We start from the raw sequence: 21,687 nt of genomic DNA, 5'->3' as shown, positions 1-21,687 counted from the left end.
CTTTTTCAGTCATTACGAATAATAATAGACTACGTAGAAACCTGGGAAATGCTTATGGTAACAAGTTTTAAAAAATCAGGGACATTAAATCGCACAGAGACCACAATTACAGCTAGTGAAAAGTGGGTCCCTATAGGAACAGAAGCTGGAAGGAACCTGTGAAACCAAACATACTTGTTGCTTAGGGATGGTGGAATTAGAACTGACACTTTTACTTTCTCTACTTCTCCAAAGTATCTGCCATGTTTTTTGTCACTCTGTCAACCATAACTCTCTAAGAAGTCTTTAGGGGTCACGGGCGATACAGAAATTTGGGGTCAAGGATGCACAGACCTCAGACATTTCGGGGATCATCATGTCACGAGATACCACTGTGCACTTGTGACAGATTGATAACTGAAAGGTCTGGGAGCCACTCATCTTCGTAGCAATATGTGTGGTAAGTATAAAAGACCAACCAATGGAAAGAGCAGGAGAAAAGTCAGCCTAAGCAAAGAAGAAACTGGTTACCATCGTGGGGGTGTACTTTAATAAGAGTTTTAATAGGGGGTGCAGGTCAGACATTGTGTCTTTGACTGTTGCTTTAAACGTCTGTTTAATGAATTGAAACGTATATATGGTGTGGCACTTTCTATTCATGCTAGAGTGTTAAAACAAAGAACTTGTGCTCAAGCAAACAACAACTGGAAAAATATTAGCTACAATTATGACATACAGACACAGGGCCACCTTTTAATGTTGAGTTCACACAAGCAGTCAAGAAAAAACATAAAAAGTACTTGAACAAAAATTCACAGTAAAAAGAATATATAAAGATTCTCATTTCAGCATTTTGAAGGATGGAATGACCAACAACCAAGGATTGGATAAATAAAATATGGTGCATTTAATATAATGCAGTACTCTGCTTTCATTGAAAATAATGTTTTGGAAAATAATTTTAATGACATGAGAATATGCTCCTTAGAAAATGGTTAGTGGTTTAAAAAAAAAAAAACCCTGCCAGCTTTTTTGCACTGTTCCCATATATGTGATGTAAGGATCTATGTATATAGCAGCATTTTGTATGCATAGTTTTGTTTTAATATATAGGTAAAAGGCTAGGAGGAAATATAGTGGTTGCTAGTGGTTATTTCAGGGTTGTGGTATATTAAGTGATCAAAGAAAGATGCTAAACTATTTTTGCGATGTGTTCCTAATATGTAATATAAGTATATTGGGAACATTTTGCATTGATAGTTTTGCATCAATATATGGGGAGGTGGGGAAGGGAAGGCTAGGAGCAAGTACACCAAAAGTCTAATGGTGGTTATCTCTGAATTGTGGCATTATAGATGACCAAAGAAAGATGCTAAACTATTTTTGCGATGTGTTCCTAATATGCAGTATAAATATATTGGGAGCATTTTGCATGTATAGTTTTGTATCAATATACAGACAAAAGGCTGGAGGAAACAAAAAATCTAATAGTAGTTCTCTGTGGGTTGTGGTATTATAAGTGATAAAACTAAGGTGCAAAATTATTTTTGCAATATGTTCCTGAATATGTAAGCCAAGTGTATTGGGAGCATTTTGCATCCATAGTTTTGTATCGATATATGGAGAAAAGGCTAGGAGGAATTATTTAATTAAAAAAAAAAACATTGCTGTCGAGACAATTCTGACTCACGGCAACCCCATGTGTGTCAGGGTAGAACATCAATCCGCAGGGTTTTTAATGGCTGATTTTTTGGAAGTAGATCTCCAGACCTTTCTTCCAAGGTGCCTCTGGGTGGACTCAAGCCTCCAACCTTCCTGTTAGCAGCCGAGTTTGTTAACCATTTGCGCCACCCAGAGACTTCGGAGGAAATCTACCAAGACTTTAATAGTGGTTATTTCTGGGTGATAGCACTATAGTTGATAATTTGTTTTTCTGTTTATATTTTTATGTATTTTTCAAGTAATACTTTTGTAAACCAAAAAAATGTGTTACTTTTATAGCAATAATAAAGCATATTTCATTTTTTAAAGAGTTTGTATTTATTTAAAAACAACAACCACCACGGCCCCCACCCTGGGGGCAGACTTCCTATTTGGGCAGCAGTGGGCCTAGGATACATTCATAAATGCGTCTGGGAAAACCTTGCCCAGCTTCAGTCGCCCCCCACAGTGCTCATGTGTTATCATTTGCTCTTGGCAAAGGAAAGAGAAAGTATCATTGAAAAACATAACCATGACAGAGTCACAGAGTAATAGTAATATTGCTACGGAGACTGCTGTCTCCTGTCTAAGCAAAGTAGTATGTTAAGAAGCATAGAAAGTTGAAACAGGTTCCTTTTCCTTTAGGAGCAATTCAGGAAGGCAGTGGTTGGATGCTTGCCCTGGGCCTCAAGACACACTGGCCAGTTTGGGATATCCCTGAGTCCCGAAAACCCCTTACAGAAGGCTAACTCCATTTAGCTAACTTTGTGCAGCTGCTGCTAAATCCCCCTGCACTCTTTCCCACCAATTCTGCCAGGCCCCATAATAACCATGGTGTTGGAGAACACACATGATGCCCCAAATTAGGCTTTCCCTGTTCTGGCAAGAGAGACATAACCGTTAGGAAACACAGCAGACCCAGCGGCTGACAAAGCACTTACCAAGGGTTTTAACGGTCCTGGCAGGCGCGGATTTGAACAGAGAGCCCAGGATCCCTCCCATCCTTGTAGAAGCACTCTGGGAAAACTGCTTTTCGCCCAAAGAATTATTCTCCCCGCTGTAGCAAGCCCATTTTACTAGACGTTACTTTAAAAACATAGCCATCGTATCCCTGAAAGCAGAAGCTGCGGTTGTAAGGCAAACATACCAGAAGGCTTAATTCTGAGCAGAGTTAATGTCTGGTTGTTGGGGGTTTGTTTTGCACATTAAGATTTATTCAAATTATTTCTGGAAAGTCACCATTCAGTTTCACATAATTTTTTTCCCCGAAATCAAAATTTTAAAACATAATCTGTGGTCAAAAGCAATTTTCATCTCAAAGAAATTATATGCAAAAAATCTATGTCCGTTTCCAACGATAATTTTGAGACCATGCTTTCTGTTTCCTAACGCCATGCCTTGGTTCTACTGAGGAACAAATAATCATACAACCAAACCAGTCCTTTTGCCTGAGTGCATGGGCTTCTCTTGAAGACCTTCCTAAGTCGTATTCTCCTCAGCACATACTTGCTGGGTGTCTGGCTCTGTGCACAAAGGAGAGGGTGGCGGAGCAGCAGGAATGTTCCAAATGGGTGGGATAATGGAGCCAGGGAGGCCTGCAACCCACAAATCCTTTCCTCTGTCTCCTTCTCAGCACAGCTGGGGCTCTGACCTTCTGAACCAGGTAGGACCACAGAGACCTGTTTGGTCTAAGTGGCCTCCTTTCCCCTAGGCTTCACTCTGGTTCCTGCTAGATGAAGACTACGGAGTAGGGAGGGCAAAGTGTGAGAGAGAGGGCCCCCTTCTTACAGGGAAGTCTAACCTCCAGGAGGAAGAGAAAAAGAGAGCAGGGGAAAGGGGAAGAGGGGAGAGGGAGAAAGGAGAAAGGAAAGGGAGGAAGGGGGAGGGAGAGACAGCAAGAGAATACCCCAGTTTGAGCCTTGACCTTACACCTCTTTCCTTTACCAGTGAAAAGAGCTCCAGGTCCTGAGGTTCTGAGCCAATAACGTGTTAGGGAGTTTGACCCATCCAGAGAGCACTCCTCTTTGCTGGGGGTAGGCCCAGAGGGTTTGGGGAGGGCACAAAACGAGCTGGGAGATTTCCTTTGCTAACACGGTCAGTCTAAGCCCTCGTTTTTTTGCAGAAGAGGAAACAATTGCTGAGAGAGGAAATAACTTGCAGAGAGAGAGGTCATGCAGAGAATTGGTGACAACGTTAGAACCTGAACCTTGATCTCGGGGCTCTTTCCACTTAACATACTGTGTCTAAAGGACAGAAGGAGTGACCCAGGAGGACGTGGAAGGGTATGGGGCTTGAAGAGTGCCTGTGAAGGTAGGCAGGGCCTGACTTGGCAGAAAGGGCAGGGGAGGACGCGCCAGGCAAGGAGCAGGGCAGGAGCGCAGGCGCAAGCAGGAACTGGACATGGTGAGTCACCAGGGCCGTGGGGGTGTAAGTCTGGAGGAAATGGTCAAGGTCAGCTCTTGCTTCTCAATGTGGGCCGTGCAGATCCTTGAGGGTATAAGACAGTGTCCCAAGGGATACAAAAAGCCACAGAATACATATGGCGTGACTCCCTAGAGCACAGATTCAATTCAACAGTGAACTATTTTAAAGCAGTACTTCCCTATGAAAACAAGTACAGACCCATCATGGAATAAAAAGGAAAAATCACTCGTTTTTTTAAGATAAAAAGTGAGAATGCAAAATCATTTCAAGTTTGTCGCAGGGCCCTCTGGGAAGTTCCAGGACTCCCACCAAGTCTCATTTGGAGGGAGTATCCACGCAATAGTCTCTAGACAGCTGGCTTTTTGTTTGTTTTTCCTGCTAATAGCCTATTCTCTTCATCTTCTCCTGATAACAGCTCCCCTACTCCTGCCTGGCCCTAACCATGTGATTCTGGAGGGGCCACCAAGCACAGGAATCTATGACCCTCCTGCCAGCCACAAGAGCCAAGTCAGGCCAATCATAGTCCCCCTCCCCTTTTCCGCATTGATTGATTGCTCTAGGGGAGGGCATGTGACCCCAGCCAAACCAATCAGAGTATTTCCTTGGGATTTTGTGTGTGGGAGGGGGGTAAGTATCTAAGTAGGAGTCCTGGTGGCACAATGGTTAAGCACTTGGCTGCTAACCCAAAGGTCGGTGATTTGAACCCACCAGCCACTCCAAAGGAGAAGGATGTGGCAGTCTGTTTCCATAAAGACTACAGCCTTGGAAACCCTTTGGGGGCAGTTCTACTCTGTCCTATAGGGTCGCTATTAGTTGAATTGACTCAGTGGCAACGGGTTTAAGTATATAGGTAACAAAACATTTGCCATCGCTACAAATCTTCATGTGTACAGTTCAGTGACATTAACTGTGTTTATCATGTTGTTCCACCATAACCATTATCTGCTCCTAAATTTTTCCATCACCTTTCACCGAAACTCGGTGTCCCCTAGACATTGTGTCTTCCTGGAATGTCTTTTTAAATACCAAAATGGAGGGCCTCTCTTTGCTCTGCAGTTTCTAAGCGTGGAGCTGTATGCAGCCCTGCGTTCTCCATGCTCTACCATGTCCGTCACCCTGGGAAGCCCGTCTTTAGCACGTACATAGAAACACAAGACAGAGGGACAGAACCAGTGACATTGCCTGAGTCCCTGGACCACCTGTGTCTGAGGCCGGCTCCACTCCTGGACCTCTCAGCTACTGGCACCCATAATGTCCCTTTTCTGTTTAAGCTACTTTCATTTATTCATCCAACAAATACTTACCAAGTGCCTTCTAGGTGCCAAGCACCATTCTAGGCTTGGAAACATAGCAGTAAAAAAAAAAAAAAGACCCAGCTCTCATGGAGTTTACATTCTAGAAAGAGTTGTGTTTCGCTGCCTACTGAGATAGTGCTGCCTGCCAGATCACGGAAGCTTTGCATGCCAGGCCACTCATCTATAGTACAGACTAGAACATCTGTAGTATACAGATATACTACATATAACTTGAGGAGCCCTGGTGGCACAGTGGTTAAACATTAAACACTCAGCTACCAACCAAAAGGTCAGGGGTTCTAATCCACCAGCTGCTCCCCAGGACAAAGATGTGGCAGTCTGCTTCCATAAAGATTACAGCCTTGGAAACACTACAGGGCAGTTCTACTCTGTCCTATAGGGTCACTGTGAGTCGGAATCGACTCGACGGCAATGGATATACATAACGTAATTGATACTACAGACTAGAATATCTATACTATAACCAAATGGGGAGGCTTTGAAAATTCTTGAGCAGAGGAATCACACACTCTTTCACAAAAGCCTAGACTGGAGGTAGGCCAGGTTGGAAGCAATGACTATGAAAAGGCGGGAGTGGCTACAACCCCAATGTGTTCCATTTTTTAACAGACCCTCATGAAGAGGATGTCACACCTGAATCAAGTTCCCTGTTAGGAAACCCAGTTTTGAAGGGAAATAAAGTGCTCCCTGGCAGTGTTCCAGGTCTTGCTCCTGCTGCCCTCCCACCCTTCCTTATTACATTCTCTGATTCGGCCCTCCCTGACCTGCTCGTTTCTTGCCCTCTGCCTGCTTGTTTCTTGCCCTCTGCCTGCTTGCTGCACCGGTGCTTGGCTTTCGTGCCCACTCAGCACTGGGTCCCTCTCCCTCCCTGCCCAATCTGCATATGGAGCACATATGCCACTAGCTGGCATGTGTTCATGGAAGGGAAGTCACAGCTCTGTTTAACGCAGGCCGATAGGAGTGCTCACCGATTCTACCTTTTCCCTGGCCCAATTCACCCCAACTTGTAAGGCCCATTCCAAGTGCTGCCTTCCCCCGCCCAGGCCTTGCATGACTGCACTCTCTCCATGCCGAGCCCACCCTCCTCTGAATTCTTGCCACACCCAAAATCCAGGCACTTCCTCGTGGTGTATGTGAATTCTTCAGGTGTGCATCCTGCCATTCAGTAGGAAGCTCCGTGAGGGCGAGAACTAGACTCTCCTTCCCTGCCGCATCCTCCACGGAGCCTAGCACTCTGCCTGACACAACAGAAGGACTGCTCAATCCAGGGTGACTGAAGGGACTGATGGCAGAGATGGCTCAGACAGAAGGTGATCATAATCCTTTTGCCAGGGCCGTTCTGCTTTATGCCGATTTTATTGTCGTATTCATTAATAGCATCCCCTTTCACTCTCAAAAGTATCCCATCATTCTAGATTGACTTGTGTTCCCCAAAATGTGTTGAAATCCTTACCCCTGTGACTCTGAATGTGACCCTGTTTGGAAATAGAAGGGTATGTTTTGTTATGTTAATGAGTCATACCAGTGTAGGGTGGATCCTAAACCTAATCACTCCTGAGTTATAAAATGAGCAGAATAAGCACAGAGACACACATGTGGGGAAGAGCAAGAGAAATGATGCTGGCAGATGTATCCACAAGCCCAGGAACACCAAGGATTACTGGCAGCTACTAAAAGCTGAACTAGACAATGAAGAACCTCCTCCTAGAGCCACACCTGAATTCAGACTTCTAGCCTCCTGAACTGTGAGAAGGTCCCTGGGTGGTGCAAACCATTTACACTCCACTGCTATCCTAAAAGTTGGTGGTTCAAATCTATCCAGAGGCCTCACAGAAGAAAGGCCTGGCAATCTGCTTCTGTGAAGATTACTACCAAGAGAGCCCTATGGAGCACAGTTCTACTCTGTAACACATGGGGTCACCATGAGTCAGAATGGACTCAATGGCAACGGGTTTGAACTGTGAGAAAATAAATATCTGTTCTTGAAAGCCACCCGCTTGTGGTATTTCTGTTGCGGCAGCACTAGGTAACACAGACATCATAAAGCATCAGGGAGAGCACCAAAGGGGTTGTTCTCACAGCCAAGTTGAAGTGGCCCCTAATATAAGACAAAATATTTATCAACTAAAAACAGTACTACAGTGCAATTCCCTGCTCTGTCACTTGGAACTAAACAGCTCCTTGCAGAGCTCCAGAAAGTCTCGCCTGCTCAGCTGCATCCGGCTCCCATACGCTCTCTAGCACATGAAGCAGGAAAACCACAGTCCAGGCTGTCACAGGATACAGATGCCGTCTCCATTCACGTCATGCCACGGCATGTCAGTTCGCACCATTCTGCCCCACAGAGACTGGAGAAACCCACAGGCTCAGTCTAGGACCAGAAAGAATTCAAAGGCAATCAGAACCAAAGCTGAAGTTCAGGAGAAGGGGCAAAATGTTGCTTAATGGTGCTCCTTTTTTTTTTTAATTAATTTTATGATGGTGAAATATATATAACAAGAAGTTTGCCATTTTAACCGTTTTTTTCCTTTTTTATTGTTGTTGAAAATATACACAGCAAAACATACACACCATTTCAACAATTTCTACTATCCAGTGACATGGATTACATTCTTCTGAGTTGTCCTCTCCAATTTACATAAGCTCACTGCCTCCTAAGCTTCCTATCTGATTTTTCAAGTTGCTGTTGTCAGTTTGATCCCATAGACGTAGTTCTTTAAAAGAGCACAGTGTTCAAGGCAGACATTCTTTACCAATTAAGCTCAACTATTGTTTGGTTTAAAGAAGACTTCAAGTGATATTTTTATTTCAACCATTTTAAATGTACAACTGAGTGACATTAATTATATTCACCATGTTGTACAACCATCACCACTATCCATTTTCAAAAGTCAACATCGCCCCCAAACAGAAACTCAGTACCCCTTCCTCAAGAAGTCCCATTCCCTCCCTCCCCCCAAGCTCCTGGTAACCACTAATAACCTCTTGTCTCTATGCATTTGCCAATTACTTAATGCTTCTTTTCAGAGTGCCTTCAGTTTGTGAAGGTCCCTACCTGGCACAAATGATTTGCCCTTGACTGCTAATCTGAAGGTTGGCAGTTTGAACCCACCCAGTGGTGCCAGGGAAGAAAGGCCTGGCAATCTGCTTCCATAAGGATTACGGCCAAGAAAACCCTATGGGGCAGTTCTACTCTGTAACACATGGGATCCCCATGAGTTGGAATCATTGACGGCAATGAGTTTGGTTTGGTTTTAGTTTCTGAGAGCTGGCCTCACATGGGCCGACCAGAAATAAAAACCACCCTCATCTCATCACCCTCTCATCTTCCTTTTCTACTTCTGTACCCCCAGCACGGTGGCTTCATCCTGCCACTGCTCCTGGCAGGCCAACTGGGAAGCTCTATTTGCCTGGAATACTCACATTCTTCAGAGCGAAGTGCCTGCAAGACAAACAAATTTCCCTTTGGTAGATCAAAGATGGCCACACATTCTTTGACGTTCTTCCCATCGAGGCCCAGGGTCTAGGGCCTGTCCCTTAAACCTGGACTGACCTTACTGACTCGCTGACCGATGTGACAGAAGTGGGGCTTTGGAACTCCCAGGGCAAGGTCATAGGAAGCTGGCAGCTTCCACCCAGTTCTCTCGGAGCCCAGAGTGTTCATATAGGAAGTCTAACTACCCCAAGGACATTGTGCTGGAGAGGTCATGAGGAGAGGCCACATGGAGGGGCACTGAGACTACAATAAGGAGAGAAAAAATGCCCAGTCGGCCCCCAAGTGTTCCAGCCCCCAGCGATGCACATCGGCTCAGCCGAGTCCCTAGATACAAGTCACCCCTGCCAAATCATGGAGTCATGAGCAAAATAAATGATTGCTGTTGCTTTAAGACATTAAGTTTTGGGGTGGTTTGTTACGTATCAGGTTTCTGGGTTGTGCAAATGGTTTGCGCTAAACTACTAACCTAAAGATTAGTGGTTTGAACCCACTCAGCGGCACTGTGGAATAAAGTCCCAGCAACTGCTTCTGAAAACATTGTGGTATTGTTAGATCAACCCATAGTGACCCCATGTGACAAAGCAGAACTTCCCCTTAGGGTTTTCTAAGCTGTAATCTTTACAGGAGCAGATTGCCAGGTCTTTCTCCTGTGGAGCCGCTGGGTGGGTTTGAACTGCTAAACTTTAGGTTAGTAGTTGAGCACAAACTGTCTGTACCACCCATGGACCTGATGCATAACAAACCAACCCCAAAAACTAGTGTCTTACAACAACAGGAGCCCTCTTTCCTTCCGCAGGAAATGGTGTTTCAAGGTCACAGTCTGGACCCCACCTACCTTTATTTCAAATTGCAACCTGCCCCTTCCTCCTGCCTTTCAATCCCTCTTATCCTGCTCCACTTTTCCATAGTACTATTCTCCTCCTGGAGACCCTGGCCAGTGCAAAGTTGGCTACTAGCCCAAAGATTGGAAGTTCAAGTCCACCCGGGGAACCTTAGAAGAAAAGCCTGGCAATCTACTTCTGAAAACTCAGCTATTGAAAACGGTATGGAGCCCAGTTCTACTCTGATACACACATGGTCGCCAGGAGTCAGAATGGACTAGACGGCAACTGTTTTTTTTTCTCTCTTTCTGGTACCTAAAGACACATAGGCTCATATTGTACTTTCCCTGTCCCACACCTGGCATCAGCCATTTCTCTAAGGAAGCCTGGTTCCTCTCAATGGAGAATAGTATCTAGAAATCAAGATCTGGGAGCTAGGTGTGCTCATTGCTACTGGGATGTCACTGATTCCAGGCCCTCCCCGCAGACAGAGCTAAAAAATAGATGTATGTATATATACACACACATATACATAAATGCGTGCATATATATACACATATACACTATACATATCCACACATACATCCATATCTATGTCTACATCTAAACCCACTGCCGTCAAGTTGATTCCGACTCATAGCGACCCTATAGGACAGAGTGGAACTGCCCCATAAACCATGAGTTCACAGTGATGCTTCCTATTCCAGTCCAACACTTCAGGGTTCATTCCATTTTTCCAACTTTTTTAATTGAACTCTTGTCTCTGACAGTGAGAAACCTGGCTGTCACTGTCCACCGTGTATTTACTTAATCAATCCTAGAAACCTAGAAAGCATTTCAGAATTGCTAACCCATGCCTCTGCAAAAAAGAAGTCTACTAACTAGAGTTCAGTATTTACTGAGAGTTCTTTTTATCTTTATCCTGAGGGCATATACAGTGAAACTTGTGAGAGCTGGAACTTGGTGGGATTGCCTTGTTTTTTCGGGGCTTGTAAGTTTTCCGTCTTTGACAGGGTGCAGTCTTACCACTTTTCTATTGCTCGTTTTAGTAGAAAATATTTGAGCTTTCCTTATATAAGTTCCGGCTTTCACAGGTTTTACTCTAGTTCACTTACTGTGTTTAAAGGGTATTTGGGTTAGCCATTTGTTTCTGTTTGTATTCAATACCAGAGTTCCCCTCAAATCTTCCTTTTCTTTTTTTTTTTTTTTAAACTATATGAGGCATTAACATTGTTCCAAAAGTCAGGGCTGTACAAAAAGATATTGTCTTAGTTATCTAGTGCTGCTATAACAGAAATACCACAAGTGGATGGCTTTAACAAACAGAAATTTATTTTCTTACAGTCTAGTAGGTTACAAGCCCAAATTCAGGGCGTCGGCTCCAGGGGAAGGCTTTGTCTCTCTGTTGGCTCTGGAGGAAGGTCCTTGTCCTCAGTCTTCCCGTGGTCAAATAGCTTCTCACGCACAGGGACCCCGGGTCCAAAGGACACGCTCTGCTCCTGTTGCTGCTTTCTTGGTGGTAGGAGGCCCACAACTCTCTGCTTGCTTCCCTTTCATCTCTTGTAAGATAAAAGGTGTTTCAGGCCACACCTCAGGGAAACTCCCTTTACATTAGCTCAGGGATGAGACCTGGTAAGGGTGTTACAATCCCACCCTAATCCTCTTTAACATAAAATTACAATCACAAAATGGAGAACAACCACACAATACTGGGAATCACGGCCCAACCAAGTTGATACGCACATTTTTCCAGAGACATAATTCAATCCATGACAGATATATTCAGATTTTTTCTCCTGCTCACCCCATTACCTTGCAGGTATCTGATCTCATTAGTTTATTTATCCTTCCTGAATTTTTCCTTCCATATTCCTTTGCACTTTTCAATTTCCACTTAACCGTATACCCTGGAAAGCCCTCCATCTCTGCTCATGGCAGCCTTCTTCATTGCCCGGCCATATAGCACTCCATTACGTGGATGTGCTATACGTTATTCAGCCACTCTTCTATGTTTGGGAATTTAGGCTGCTTGCACTATTTTATAATTACAAGCAATGCTTCAAGGAATAATTTTGTGTATATGTATTTTTGTATTGCTATCAAAGTATCACCAGGGTAAATTCCCAGAAGTGGGATTAGTGGGTCAAAAGATAAACACATAAGTACTTTTGTTCCGTAGATCCAATCCCCTTCCATCCCACAACCCTTCCATAAGCACTGTCCCAACTGACATTACCAATAACAATGTATGCGAGTAGGAGGCAGAGCCAAGATGGCGGAATAGACACACGCTTCCAGCGAGCCCGCTTTACAACAAAGACCCGAAAAAACAAGTGAAACGAGTATATTTATGACAAGCTAGGAGCCCTGAGCGTCAAAGGCAAGCTTAGAAAGCGAACTGAAGGGCAAGGGGAGGAAGAGGCCGTTCAGAAGTGGAGAGGAGTTGCCGGACCTGAATCGCGGGGAGCGGCGGGCTGGTCCTAGCGTTCAGCTGCGGTTTTCTCAGGGAGAAGCAGCAGCCACACAGCCCACTCACACCTCTGAAACCTGAGGAGAAGGGCGCTCTCGGCAAAAGCTAAGTACTTGAGTATATTTTACCGCACCCCCATCCCTCGCCCCCAACCCAGCTTCAGCAGCTGAATTCCCTGAGCCTGAGATAGACCCTGTAGAGCACCTAGAGCCATCCTCCCAGCCTTGGAGAAGGAAAAAATTTGCAACTGGGGGAAAAGATAATTTCCCAGCTCCACTAGCTGGGGATACTCAGGACAGAAGTGGCTCCTGTCCAGGCATAAACAGTCTGTGGACTTTGAGCACCTTTCCCCCCGCATGGACCTGTGTGGGCCTATTTCAGGAGACTAGGCCCTTGTTGGCAGACTCCAACCGTTTCAGCTGTGCAGTGGAGAGGGGGGTGTTTGATGTTTGACATTGCTTTGCCTATTAAACAAGGTCCTCACCTACCCACATCAGGGGCCTAAGGACTGGTGGCTCCACTCAGGACACCCAGCCACCTGTGACAGGGGCCCAAGGATAACTGGTACCTCCCAGTCCTTACAACCAAAAACATTGGGTGCCCATGGTCCATCTGCAGAACACACCCACCTGTATGCTCTAGGGAACAGGGACACGCTTTCCTCAGAGACACGTGGGGGACGATTCTCAGCCCCCTGCCTTGTTCAGAGTGTGACCCCCTGCTGCAACCAGACACCGGTACATACACCAATCACCCCTGCCCCTCTAAGGCTGTAGGACAGAGCCTGCACCACACACTTGATGATTAGCTACCTGGACACCTGAGCTGAATTCATACAAGAAAAGTGAATGGACTGTGAGACTCATATACCTGATAACAGCTCTAGCCATCTGAGGACAGGACATCAGAGCTCCAAACACAAAAATAATCAAGCTAGTTCACTCAAGCAACCCATTTGGGCATATCAAAACAAAACAAAGAGAGAAGCTACAATACAGTAAGCAAACATAAAATAAACTAATACAACAACTTATAGGCGGCTTGAAGACAACAGTCAATATCAAGTCACATAAAGAAACAGACCATGACCGCCTCAACAAGCTCTCAAAACAAAGAATCCAGAGATCTTCTAGATGAAAGTGCATTCCTAGAATTCCCAGAGGCAGAATACAAAAGATTAATATACAGAACCCTTCAAGACATCAGGAAGGAAATGAGGCAATATGCAGAACAAGCCAAGGAACACACAGATAAAGTAACTGAAGAAATTAGAAAAATTATTCAGGAACCTAATGAAAAATTTAATAAGCTGGAAAAATCCATAGACAGCAATCAGAAATTCAGAAGATTAACAATAAAATTACAGAAGTAGACAACTGAATAGAAAGTCAGAGGAGCAGAATTGAGCAAGTAGAAGCCAGAATTTCTGAACTGGAAGATAAATCACTTGGCATTAATATATTTGAAGAAAAATCAGATAAAAGAATTAAAAAAAATTAAGAGACCTTAAGAATCACGTGGGACTCTATCAAGAGAAATAACCTATGCGTGACTGGAGTACCAGAACAGGGAGGGGTAACAGAAAATACGGAGAGAATTGTGGAAGATTTGTTGGTGGAAAACTTCCCTGATGTCGTGAAAGATGAGAAGATATCTATCCAAGATGCTCATGGAACCCCACACAAGGTAGATCCCAAAAGAAAGTCACCAAGACATATTATAATCACACTTGCCAAAACCAAAGATAAAGAGAGAATTTTCAGAGCAGTGAGGGATAAACGAAAAGTCACCAACAAAGAACAGTCAATAAGAATAAGCTCGGACTACTCAGCAGAAACCATGTAGGCGAGAAGGCAATGGGATGACATGTATAAAGGCTTGAAGGAAAAAAAGCTGCCAGCCAAGAATCATATATCCAGCAAAACCGTCTCTCAAATATGAAGGTGAAATTAGGACATTTCCAGATAAACAGAAGTTTAGGGAGTTCATAAAAACCAAACCAAAACCACAAGAAATACTAAAGGGAGTTCTCTGGTTAGAAAGTCAATAATATCAGGTATCAACCCAAGACTAGAACACTGGGCAGAGCAGCCAGATGTCAACCCAGACAGGAAAATCACAAAAATAAATCAAGATAAAAATGCTCAAAACAGGGAAACAGCAATGTTATTATATAAAAGAACGATGTATGAAAATACCCATTTCCCCATAGTCTCACCAAGTGTTGTGCCAGGGTCAGAGTCACATAGAGGAGAGACAGAGCAAGGTCAGGTTCAAATGTGGGTCTCTCACGGCCGGCAAGTCACCTCCTGTAGCTGGCGCACCCTGCTTGTACCACAGGTAAGAGACTGTTCTCTCCTGCTGGGAACAGAGAAGTGGGCTTGACCAGGTGGCATGTGGTGTCAGTGCATGAACAGAACAGAAAAAGTTACTGTGTGCCCAGGACATGGAGGGAGGCTCCCCTGATAAGAAGAAACAGGAAAATAGAGAGAAACCCAGTTCTCAACCTCTGCTATCAGAGAATGTTCCCGGCCCAAGGCCTCTGAATAGGCGGCCCGGATGGAAGGTCCAGAGGCCTTGGCAGACTGTCCTTCCGACAAACAGAATGCATTGTCAAGTTTTTTTTTTCTTTTGCTACTCTGATAGGTGAGAAATGGTATCTCAGTGTAGTTTTATTCTACAGCTTTATTTGAGGTATAATTGACATAAAATAAACTGCACATAGTTAAAGTGTATAATTAGTTTCAACATATGTAAAAATAAAACCCAAACCAGGTGCCATAGATTTGACTGACTCATGGCGACCCCATGTGTTTCAGAGTAGAACTGCACTCCATAGCATTTTCTGTGGCTGATTTTTTGGAAATAGATCACCAGGCCTTTCTTCTGAGGCTCCTCTGGGTGGATTCGAACAGCCAACCTTTCAGTTAGTAGCCAAGGACTTAACTGCACCACCCTGGGACTCTCTTATACATGTGTATACCTGTAAAGCCATTACTGTAATCAAGAAAATGATCATACCCATCACCTCCAAAAAGTTTCTCATGCCCTTTTGTAGTTCATTTCTCTCCCCCCTATCCCCCGTTCTCAGGCAACCTTGATCTGCTATTTGTCCCTATGGATTAGTTGGATTTTCTAAAATTTTATATAAATGGAATCATACACTAAGTACTTGTTTTGGCCTGACTGCTTTCATTCAACGTAATTATTGTGAGAGCCACCCAAGTTATTGTGTGTAACAATAGTTTATTCCTTTTTAGTGCTGAGGAGTTGGGGCGGTGCCAACGGTTACCGCACTTGGCTTGTAACCGAACGGGGTTGCCATAAGGCAATCAACTTGATAGCTAGCAAGTGGTCCTGGTACTGGTATTGCTGAGTAAATCCCATCATGTGGCTATACCACAGTATGTTCATCCATTTACCTGTTGATGAACATTTGGGTTGTTTATAGTTTTGTGTATTATAAATAAAGCTGTTATGAACATTCATGTGCAGGAGTCTGTGTGGATATAAGTTTCCATTTCTCTTAGGTGAATATCTAGATATTCCATATCTCTTGGGTGGAATGGCTGAGTCATATGGTAGGTGTTTGTTTAGCTTTTCAAGAAAACAGTCAACCTGTTTACCAAAGCAGTTGTGCCATTTTACCTTCCCACCAGCAGTATATGTGAGTTCCAGTTCCTCCACATCCTTGCCCACACTTGGTGTGAGCTATTTTAAAACTTTCAGCTATTCTAGTAGAGGGTGTGTAGTGGTATTACATTGCGGTTTTAATTTGTATTTTCCTAATAACTGTACACTGAATAAGGAAAACTGAAGAATTGACGCCTTTGAATTGTGGTATTGGCAAAGAATATTGAATATACCATGGAGTGCCAGAACGAACAAATCTGCTTGGAAAAAGTACAGTCAGAGTGCTCATTAGAAGCAAGGATGGCATGGACATCACGCTTGGTAAAGTACAGGGTCAGCAAAAAAAGAGGAAGACCCTCGACAAGATGGACTGACACGGTGGCTGCAAGAACGGCCTCAAGCATGAACGGGCTGAAGCATAACAATGATTGTGAGCATAGCGCAGGACCGGGCAGTGTTTTGTTCTGTGGTACACAGGATCACTAAGAGTTGGAAACCCACTCACCGGCACCTAACGACATAACAAACAACAATGACTAATGATGACAAGCATCTTTTCATGTGTTTATTTGGCATCCATAAATCTTGGTGAAGTGTCCAAACCTTTTGTGCCTAAATTCATTTGTCTTCTGGTAATTCCCCTAAGTTCATTTGTCTTCTTATAATTAAATTGTTAAGTGTTCTTTATATACTTTGGCTCGAAAGTACTTCCTTGGATGTGTTGTAAATGTTTTCCCTCAGTCTGTAGCTTTTTTTTCCTTCATATTCTTGTGCCTTTTGGATAACAAAAGTTTTCATTTTGATGAAGGCCAATACCTTGTTTGCCTTTTACAGTTTATGCTTATTGTGTGGCTTATTTAAGAACTCTGCCAAACCAAGGTTTTGAAGACTTTCATCTACATGTTCCTCCAGAAGTTTTACAGTTTTAGCTCTTACATTTAGGTTAGTGATCTATTTTGAGTTATGTTTTATAAATATGATATGAAGGTTGAGGTTTGTGTTTTTGCATGTGGCTATACTTTTTGTGTTGCGTATGCACCAGTGGGCTCAAACATAGCAATGCTTGTGAGGAAGGCGCAAGACCTGGTACTGTTTCGTTCTGTTGTATGTAGGGTCGCTATGAGTCGGAACCAACTTGATGGCACCTAACAACAACAAATTCAATTATTCCTGTGCTATTTGTTGAAAAGACTATTCTTTCTACACTGAGTTGCCTTTGTAACATCGTCAAAAATCAACTGAATATATATATATATACTTTTTTCCCGTTATGTCTTCTGTTCCATTGACCTATTTGTGTATCTTTATGACAATGCACAGTGTTTTGATTACTGTAGCTTTATAGTAAGTCTTGAACTCAGATGGTGTGAGTCCTCCAACTTTGTTCTTTATTCTTTTTCAAAGGTGCTTTGGCTACTCTTTACGTCCCTGGTATTTCCACATAAATTTTAGACTTACCTTACCAATTTCTACAAGAAAGGCTTCAGGAATTTTGACTGGGATTGCATTGAATTGATAGATGAATTTGTGGAGAGCAGTCATCTTAACAATATTGAGTTTTCCGATTCCTGAACGTAGTATGCTGTTGGTGTTAGGCGTTAGGTGTTCTGACTCACAGTGACCCTATGCACAACAGAACAAAATTCTGCCCCATCCTGCACCATCCTCACAATCATTGCTAGGTTCGAGCCCATTGTTGCAGCCACTGTGTCAATCCATCTCGTTGAGGGTCTTCCTCTTTTTCGATGACCCTCTATTTTACCAAGCATGATGTCCTGGTCCCTCCTGATAACATGTTCAAAGTACGTGAGATGAAATCTCACCATCCTTGCTTCCAAGGAACACCCTGGCTGTACTTCTTCCAAGACAGATTTGTTCATTCTCTCGGCAGTTCATGGTATATTCAGTATACCTCTCCGTTTATTTAGCTCTTCTTTTACCTTATTTATTTCTCTCAGCAATATTTTTATATTTTTCAGTGTATAGATCTTACCTATATCTTGTCAAATTATTCCCAAATATTTTACATTTTTGATGCTATTGTAAATGGCAGTTTTTGAATTTTGGTTTCTGATAGTTCATTGCTAGTAGATAGACATACAATAGATTTTTGTGTATTTAGTTTGCATATGTGCTGCTGCTGCTGCTGTGTGCCGTAGAGTCGACTGCGATTCATAGCGACCCTATAGGACAGAATAGAACTGCCCCATAGGGTTTCCAAGGAGCAGCTGGTGGATTCGTACTGCTGACCTTTTGGTTAGCAGCCCAGCTCTTAATCACTTTGCCACCAGGGCTCTTAGTTTATATATGTAGTCTTTCTAAATTTCTTTAATAATTCTAGTAGCTTTTTTTCTTGGATTCTGTCTCAGTTATCTAGTGCTACCACAACAGAAATACCACCAGTGGATGGCTTTAACAAAGAGGAATTTGTTCTCTCACAGTCTAGTAGGTTACAAGTCCAAATTCGGGGCATCAGCTCCAGCAGAAGGCTCTCTCTCTCTGTTGGCTCTGGAGGAAGGTCCTTGTCATCAATATTCCCTTGGTCGAGGAGCTTCTCAGGTGCAGGGATCCCAAGTCCAAAAGATGCGCTCTGCTCACAGGGCTGCTTTCTTGGCGGTATAAGGTCCCCAACTCTCTGCTTGCTTCCCTTTCATCTTCTTGAGAGAGAAAAGGTGGTACAGGCCACACCCCAGGGAAACTCCCTTTACCTTGGATCAGGGAGGTGACCTGAGTGAGGGTGGTGTTACAATCTCACCCTAATCCTCTTTAGCATAAAATTACAAAATCATAAAATGGAGGGCAACCACAGAATACTGGGAATCATGGCCTAGCCAAGTTGATGCACACATTTTTGGGGGAACAAAACTCAATCCATGACAGATTCCTTAGAATTTTCTACATAGACAATTATGGGGGAGAAGAGACAGTACTTCCCTACGGAAGAATTGTAATTAACGAATGTAGAATGAAATGAGGAGAATACAAAATCACCATTGGGCAAACGGCACAGTAATAATGGTTGCAGGCAAGATCCACTGATGAATGCTGAAAGCAGTGGGCAAAAGCTGGAGGGGCCATACCATTTGCATAGTCTCAAAGTATCTCTCCCAGGATACCCATCAATTAGGGAAGAGTCACTTTCAAGCAGAGAAACCCAACAGATGCCACCTTAACCAAGTAATCAGGGTTTACACAATCAGTAACAAGATACATCAACATCACGTGCCCTCTGATACAATGTACATCATTTCCGTGGTGTTCTTGCCAAAAATGCATGACCTCAATTTAATCATGAGAAAATGCCAGCAGACAAACCCAAATTGAAACAGTCTACACAATAACTGAGCAGTACTCACCAGAAGTGTCAAGGTCATGACAGATAAGACTAAGGAACTGTCCAGGTTGGAGGAGACACAGTGACTAAATGCAATGTGAGATGCTGGAACAGAAAAAGGACATGAGGGGAAAATCTGGTGAAATTCAGGTAAGGTCCCAAAAAAAAAAAAAATTTTTTTTTTTTTAAGGTCTCTAGTTACTAGCATTGTACCAGTGTTAATTTCCTGGTTTTGGTAATTGTGCCATGGTATGCTAAGATGGAATTGTTAACATTAGGAGAGGCTGGTGAAGGCTATTCAGGAACTCCCTGTACTATTTTTACAACTTTTCTGTAAGTCTATCGTTATTTCAAAATAAAAAGTTTAAAAAAATTGTCTATCAGACAGGGATAAGGGCCATAAAGAGAAGAAAACAGGTTGACAGAAGAAAACGTCACTTGGGGTGGGAGGAAGAGTGGCTAGTAAACAGGGTGGCCAGGAAAAGCTTCTCTAGGGAGAAGATATTTGAGCTGAGTCCTGAGCAATGGCCATGGGAAGATCTGAGACAAGAGGGTTGTAGGCAGAAGCAGCTATGTGTAATTCAACTGAACTTTTGATCAGTATTCAGAGCTCTAAAATATTGTCATAATGAAAGGAATGGAAAAAATGTTAAGGAAAGGAAGTTCTAACGAAAAGCTACCAAGTCTTAAAGTCACTCAGTCATGAATCCTAACGAAGACGCTCATTACGGAACACATCCCTACTGTGTCAAGAGAAAATCTGAAACTGAGTTTGGCAGTTTTGATCAGTGGTGCTTGAAGTTACAAATAATAATGAAAAGCCATTAAAAAATCATTACTCTTTCAAGTGGTTTTAAGAGTCTATAAAAATCACATTTAAAAATGGCAAAGAGTACACATGATCCTTCATGCCAGAAAGTTATTTTGTCTAAGTTGTTCATGGGGTTGTAAAATAAGCTAGGAGAAGAATGTGAAGATCATGTTGAAGGAACTCTGCAACTGTCTTTGAAAATGCTTTTCCAGTGCTAGAGGAAGTCAGCTTACATTCTTAAAGATCAGTTGTGCCCTCAAAAAAAGCTGTTTTGAATGTACAAGTCATTTGGAATTATTACCTTCCACGAGTTTAATATTTCCCTCTATGCTATTAGAGCGTTAGTTTTCACGTAAGAGATGGGCACTATATAGGAGAACTGGCAATGACCTCGACAGCAGGCTCTGGAAGACTGCCTGGGTTTAGGGAGTGACATCACCCAAAATGGCAGAGTAGGAAGCTCTAGAGGTCTATCCTTTCGCCAAAACAATTGCACTGGTGAGAGCAATTGCAGCCAACTATTTTGGAACTCTGGAACCTGGTTGGACACTAAACCAAATGGTCGAATTGGCAAATGTTTTGTCGTATATATTTCACCAAAAAAAAAAAAAAATATATTGCCTTGGTTCAAGTTCCTACTCTGTCACTTACTAGCCTTGCATTTCTCCATCTGTAAAATTATGTGGCATGTTCTTAGATTATACCACTCCAAGTTGCCAATAACCATTTTCTACCTACAAAAACAGTAATTTCATAGGCTTCAACCTAACAGAAGGTGGTAAAGACAACTGGAAAAAGAGGCGGGTAAGGAGGCCCAGCTGTGCGAGGCAGGTTGCAGTATGAAAGAGAGTAGCCAGGGAAACCTCAGTGAGGTGACATCTGAGCAAAGACGGGGGGGGGGCGGGTGGAAGGGCTGTCTAGGCAGAGCAACCAGCCAGCACAAAGGCCATGGGGGAGACATAGCTAGCCTGTTCAAGAACAAGGACGGCTGTCTGGTTGGTGTGGAGTGAGCAAGGCATAAGGCTGGTAGATGAGGTCAGAGAGGAAGGGGGTGGGGCAATGAAGTAGGGCCAAGTGGACCATTATAAGGCATAGGGAGCCGTTGGAGAATGTGAGCAGGGGTAACCTGATAACACTGTAGGAGCCCAAGGTGGAAGCAGTAAAGCTGGCTCATGCGGTGATATGGAAGAGGTGATGGTGGCATGGAGCAGGGTAGTAGCAATGGAGCTATGAGAAGTGATCAGATTCTAGAGTTTCTTTTTTTTTTAATTACTATACATGAAAACAGATAACCCCTCATGTACCTATGAGCCAGCTACCACAAGCATCAATGAATGGCCACTCTTACTTCAGCTGTATACACGACCACCTCCCAGTCTTCCGCTGGATTATTTTGAAATAAACCTGGATTCTGGCTGTATTTTCAAGTTCAACAGTATTTCCTGACAGACTAGATGTGGGGTATCAGAAAGGATGACACTAAGTTTTGGGGTAAAAGTGACTGATGGAACGATAAAGCTGCCATCAACTGCTATGGGGAAGGCTATTGGAACAGTGTATTTTGTGGGGGGAAGGAGAATAGTTATTTGGGGTACCACGGTCACATGTGGCAACACTTAGCTCAACCCCACAGGGTTATGAAGCTCAGGTGGGGTAACAGGAGTGAAAATGCTTTGTACACCCCAAGTACTAGAGCTATAGC

Source organism: Loxodonta africana, chromosome X, assembly GCF_030014295.1.
Source record: "Loxodonta africana isolate mLoxAfr1 chromosome X, mLoxAfr1.hap2, whole genome shotgun sequence".
Taxonomy (NCBI): Eukaryota; Metazoa; Chordata; class Mammalia; order Proboscidea; family Elephantidae; genus Loxodonta; species Loxodonta africana.
The sequence above is the reverse complement of the archived record's forward strand: the minus strand, read 5'-3'. Positions refer to the sequence as shown.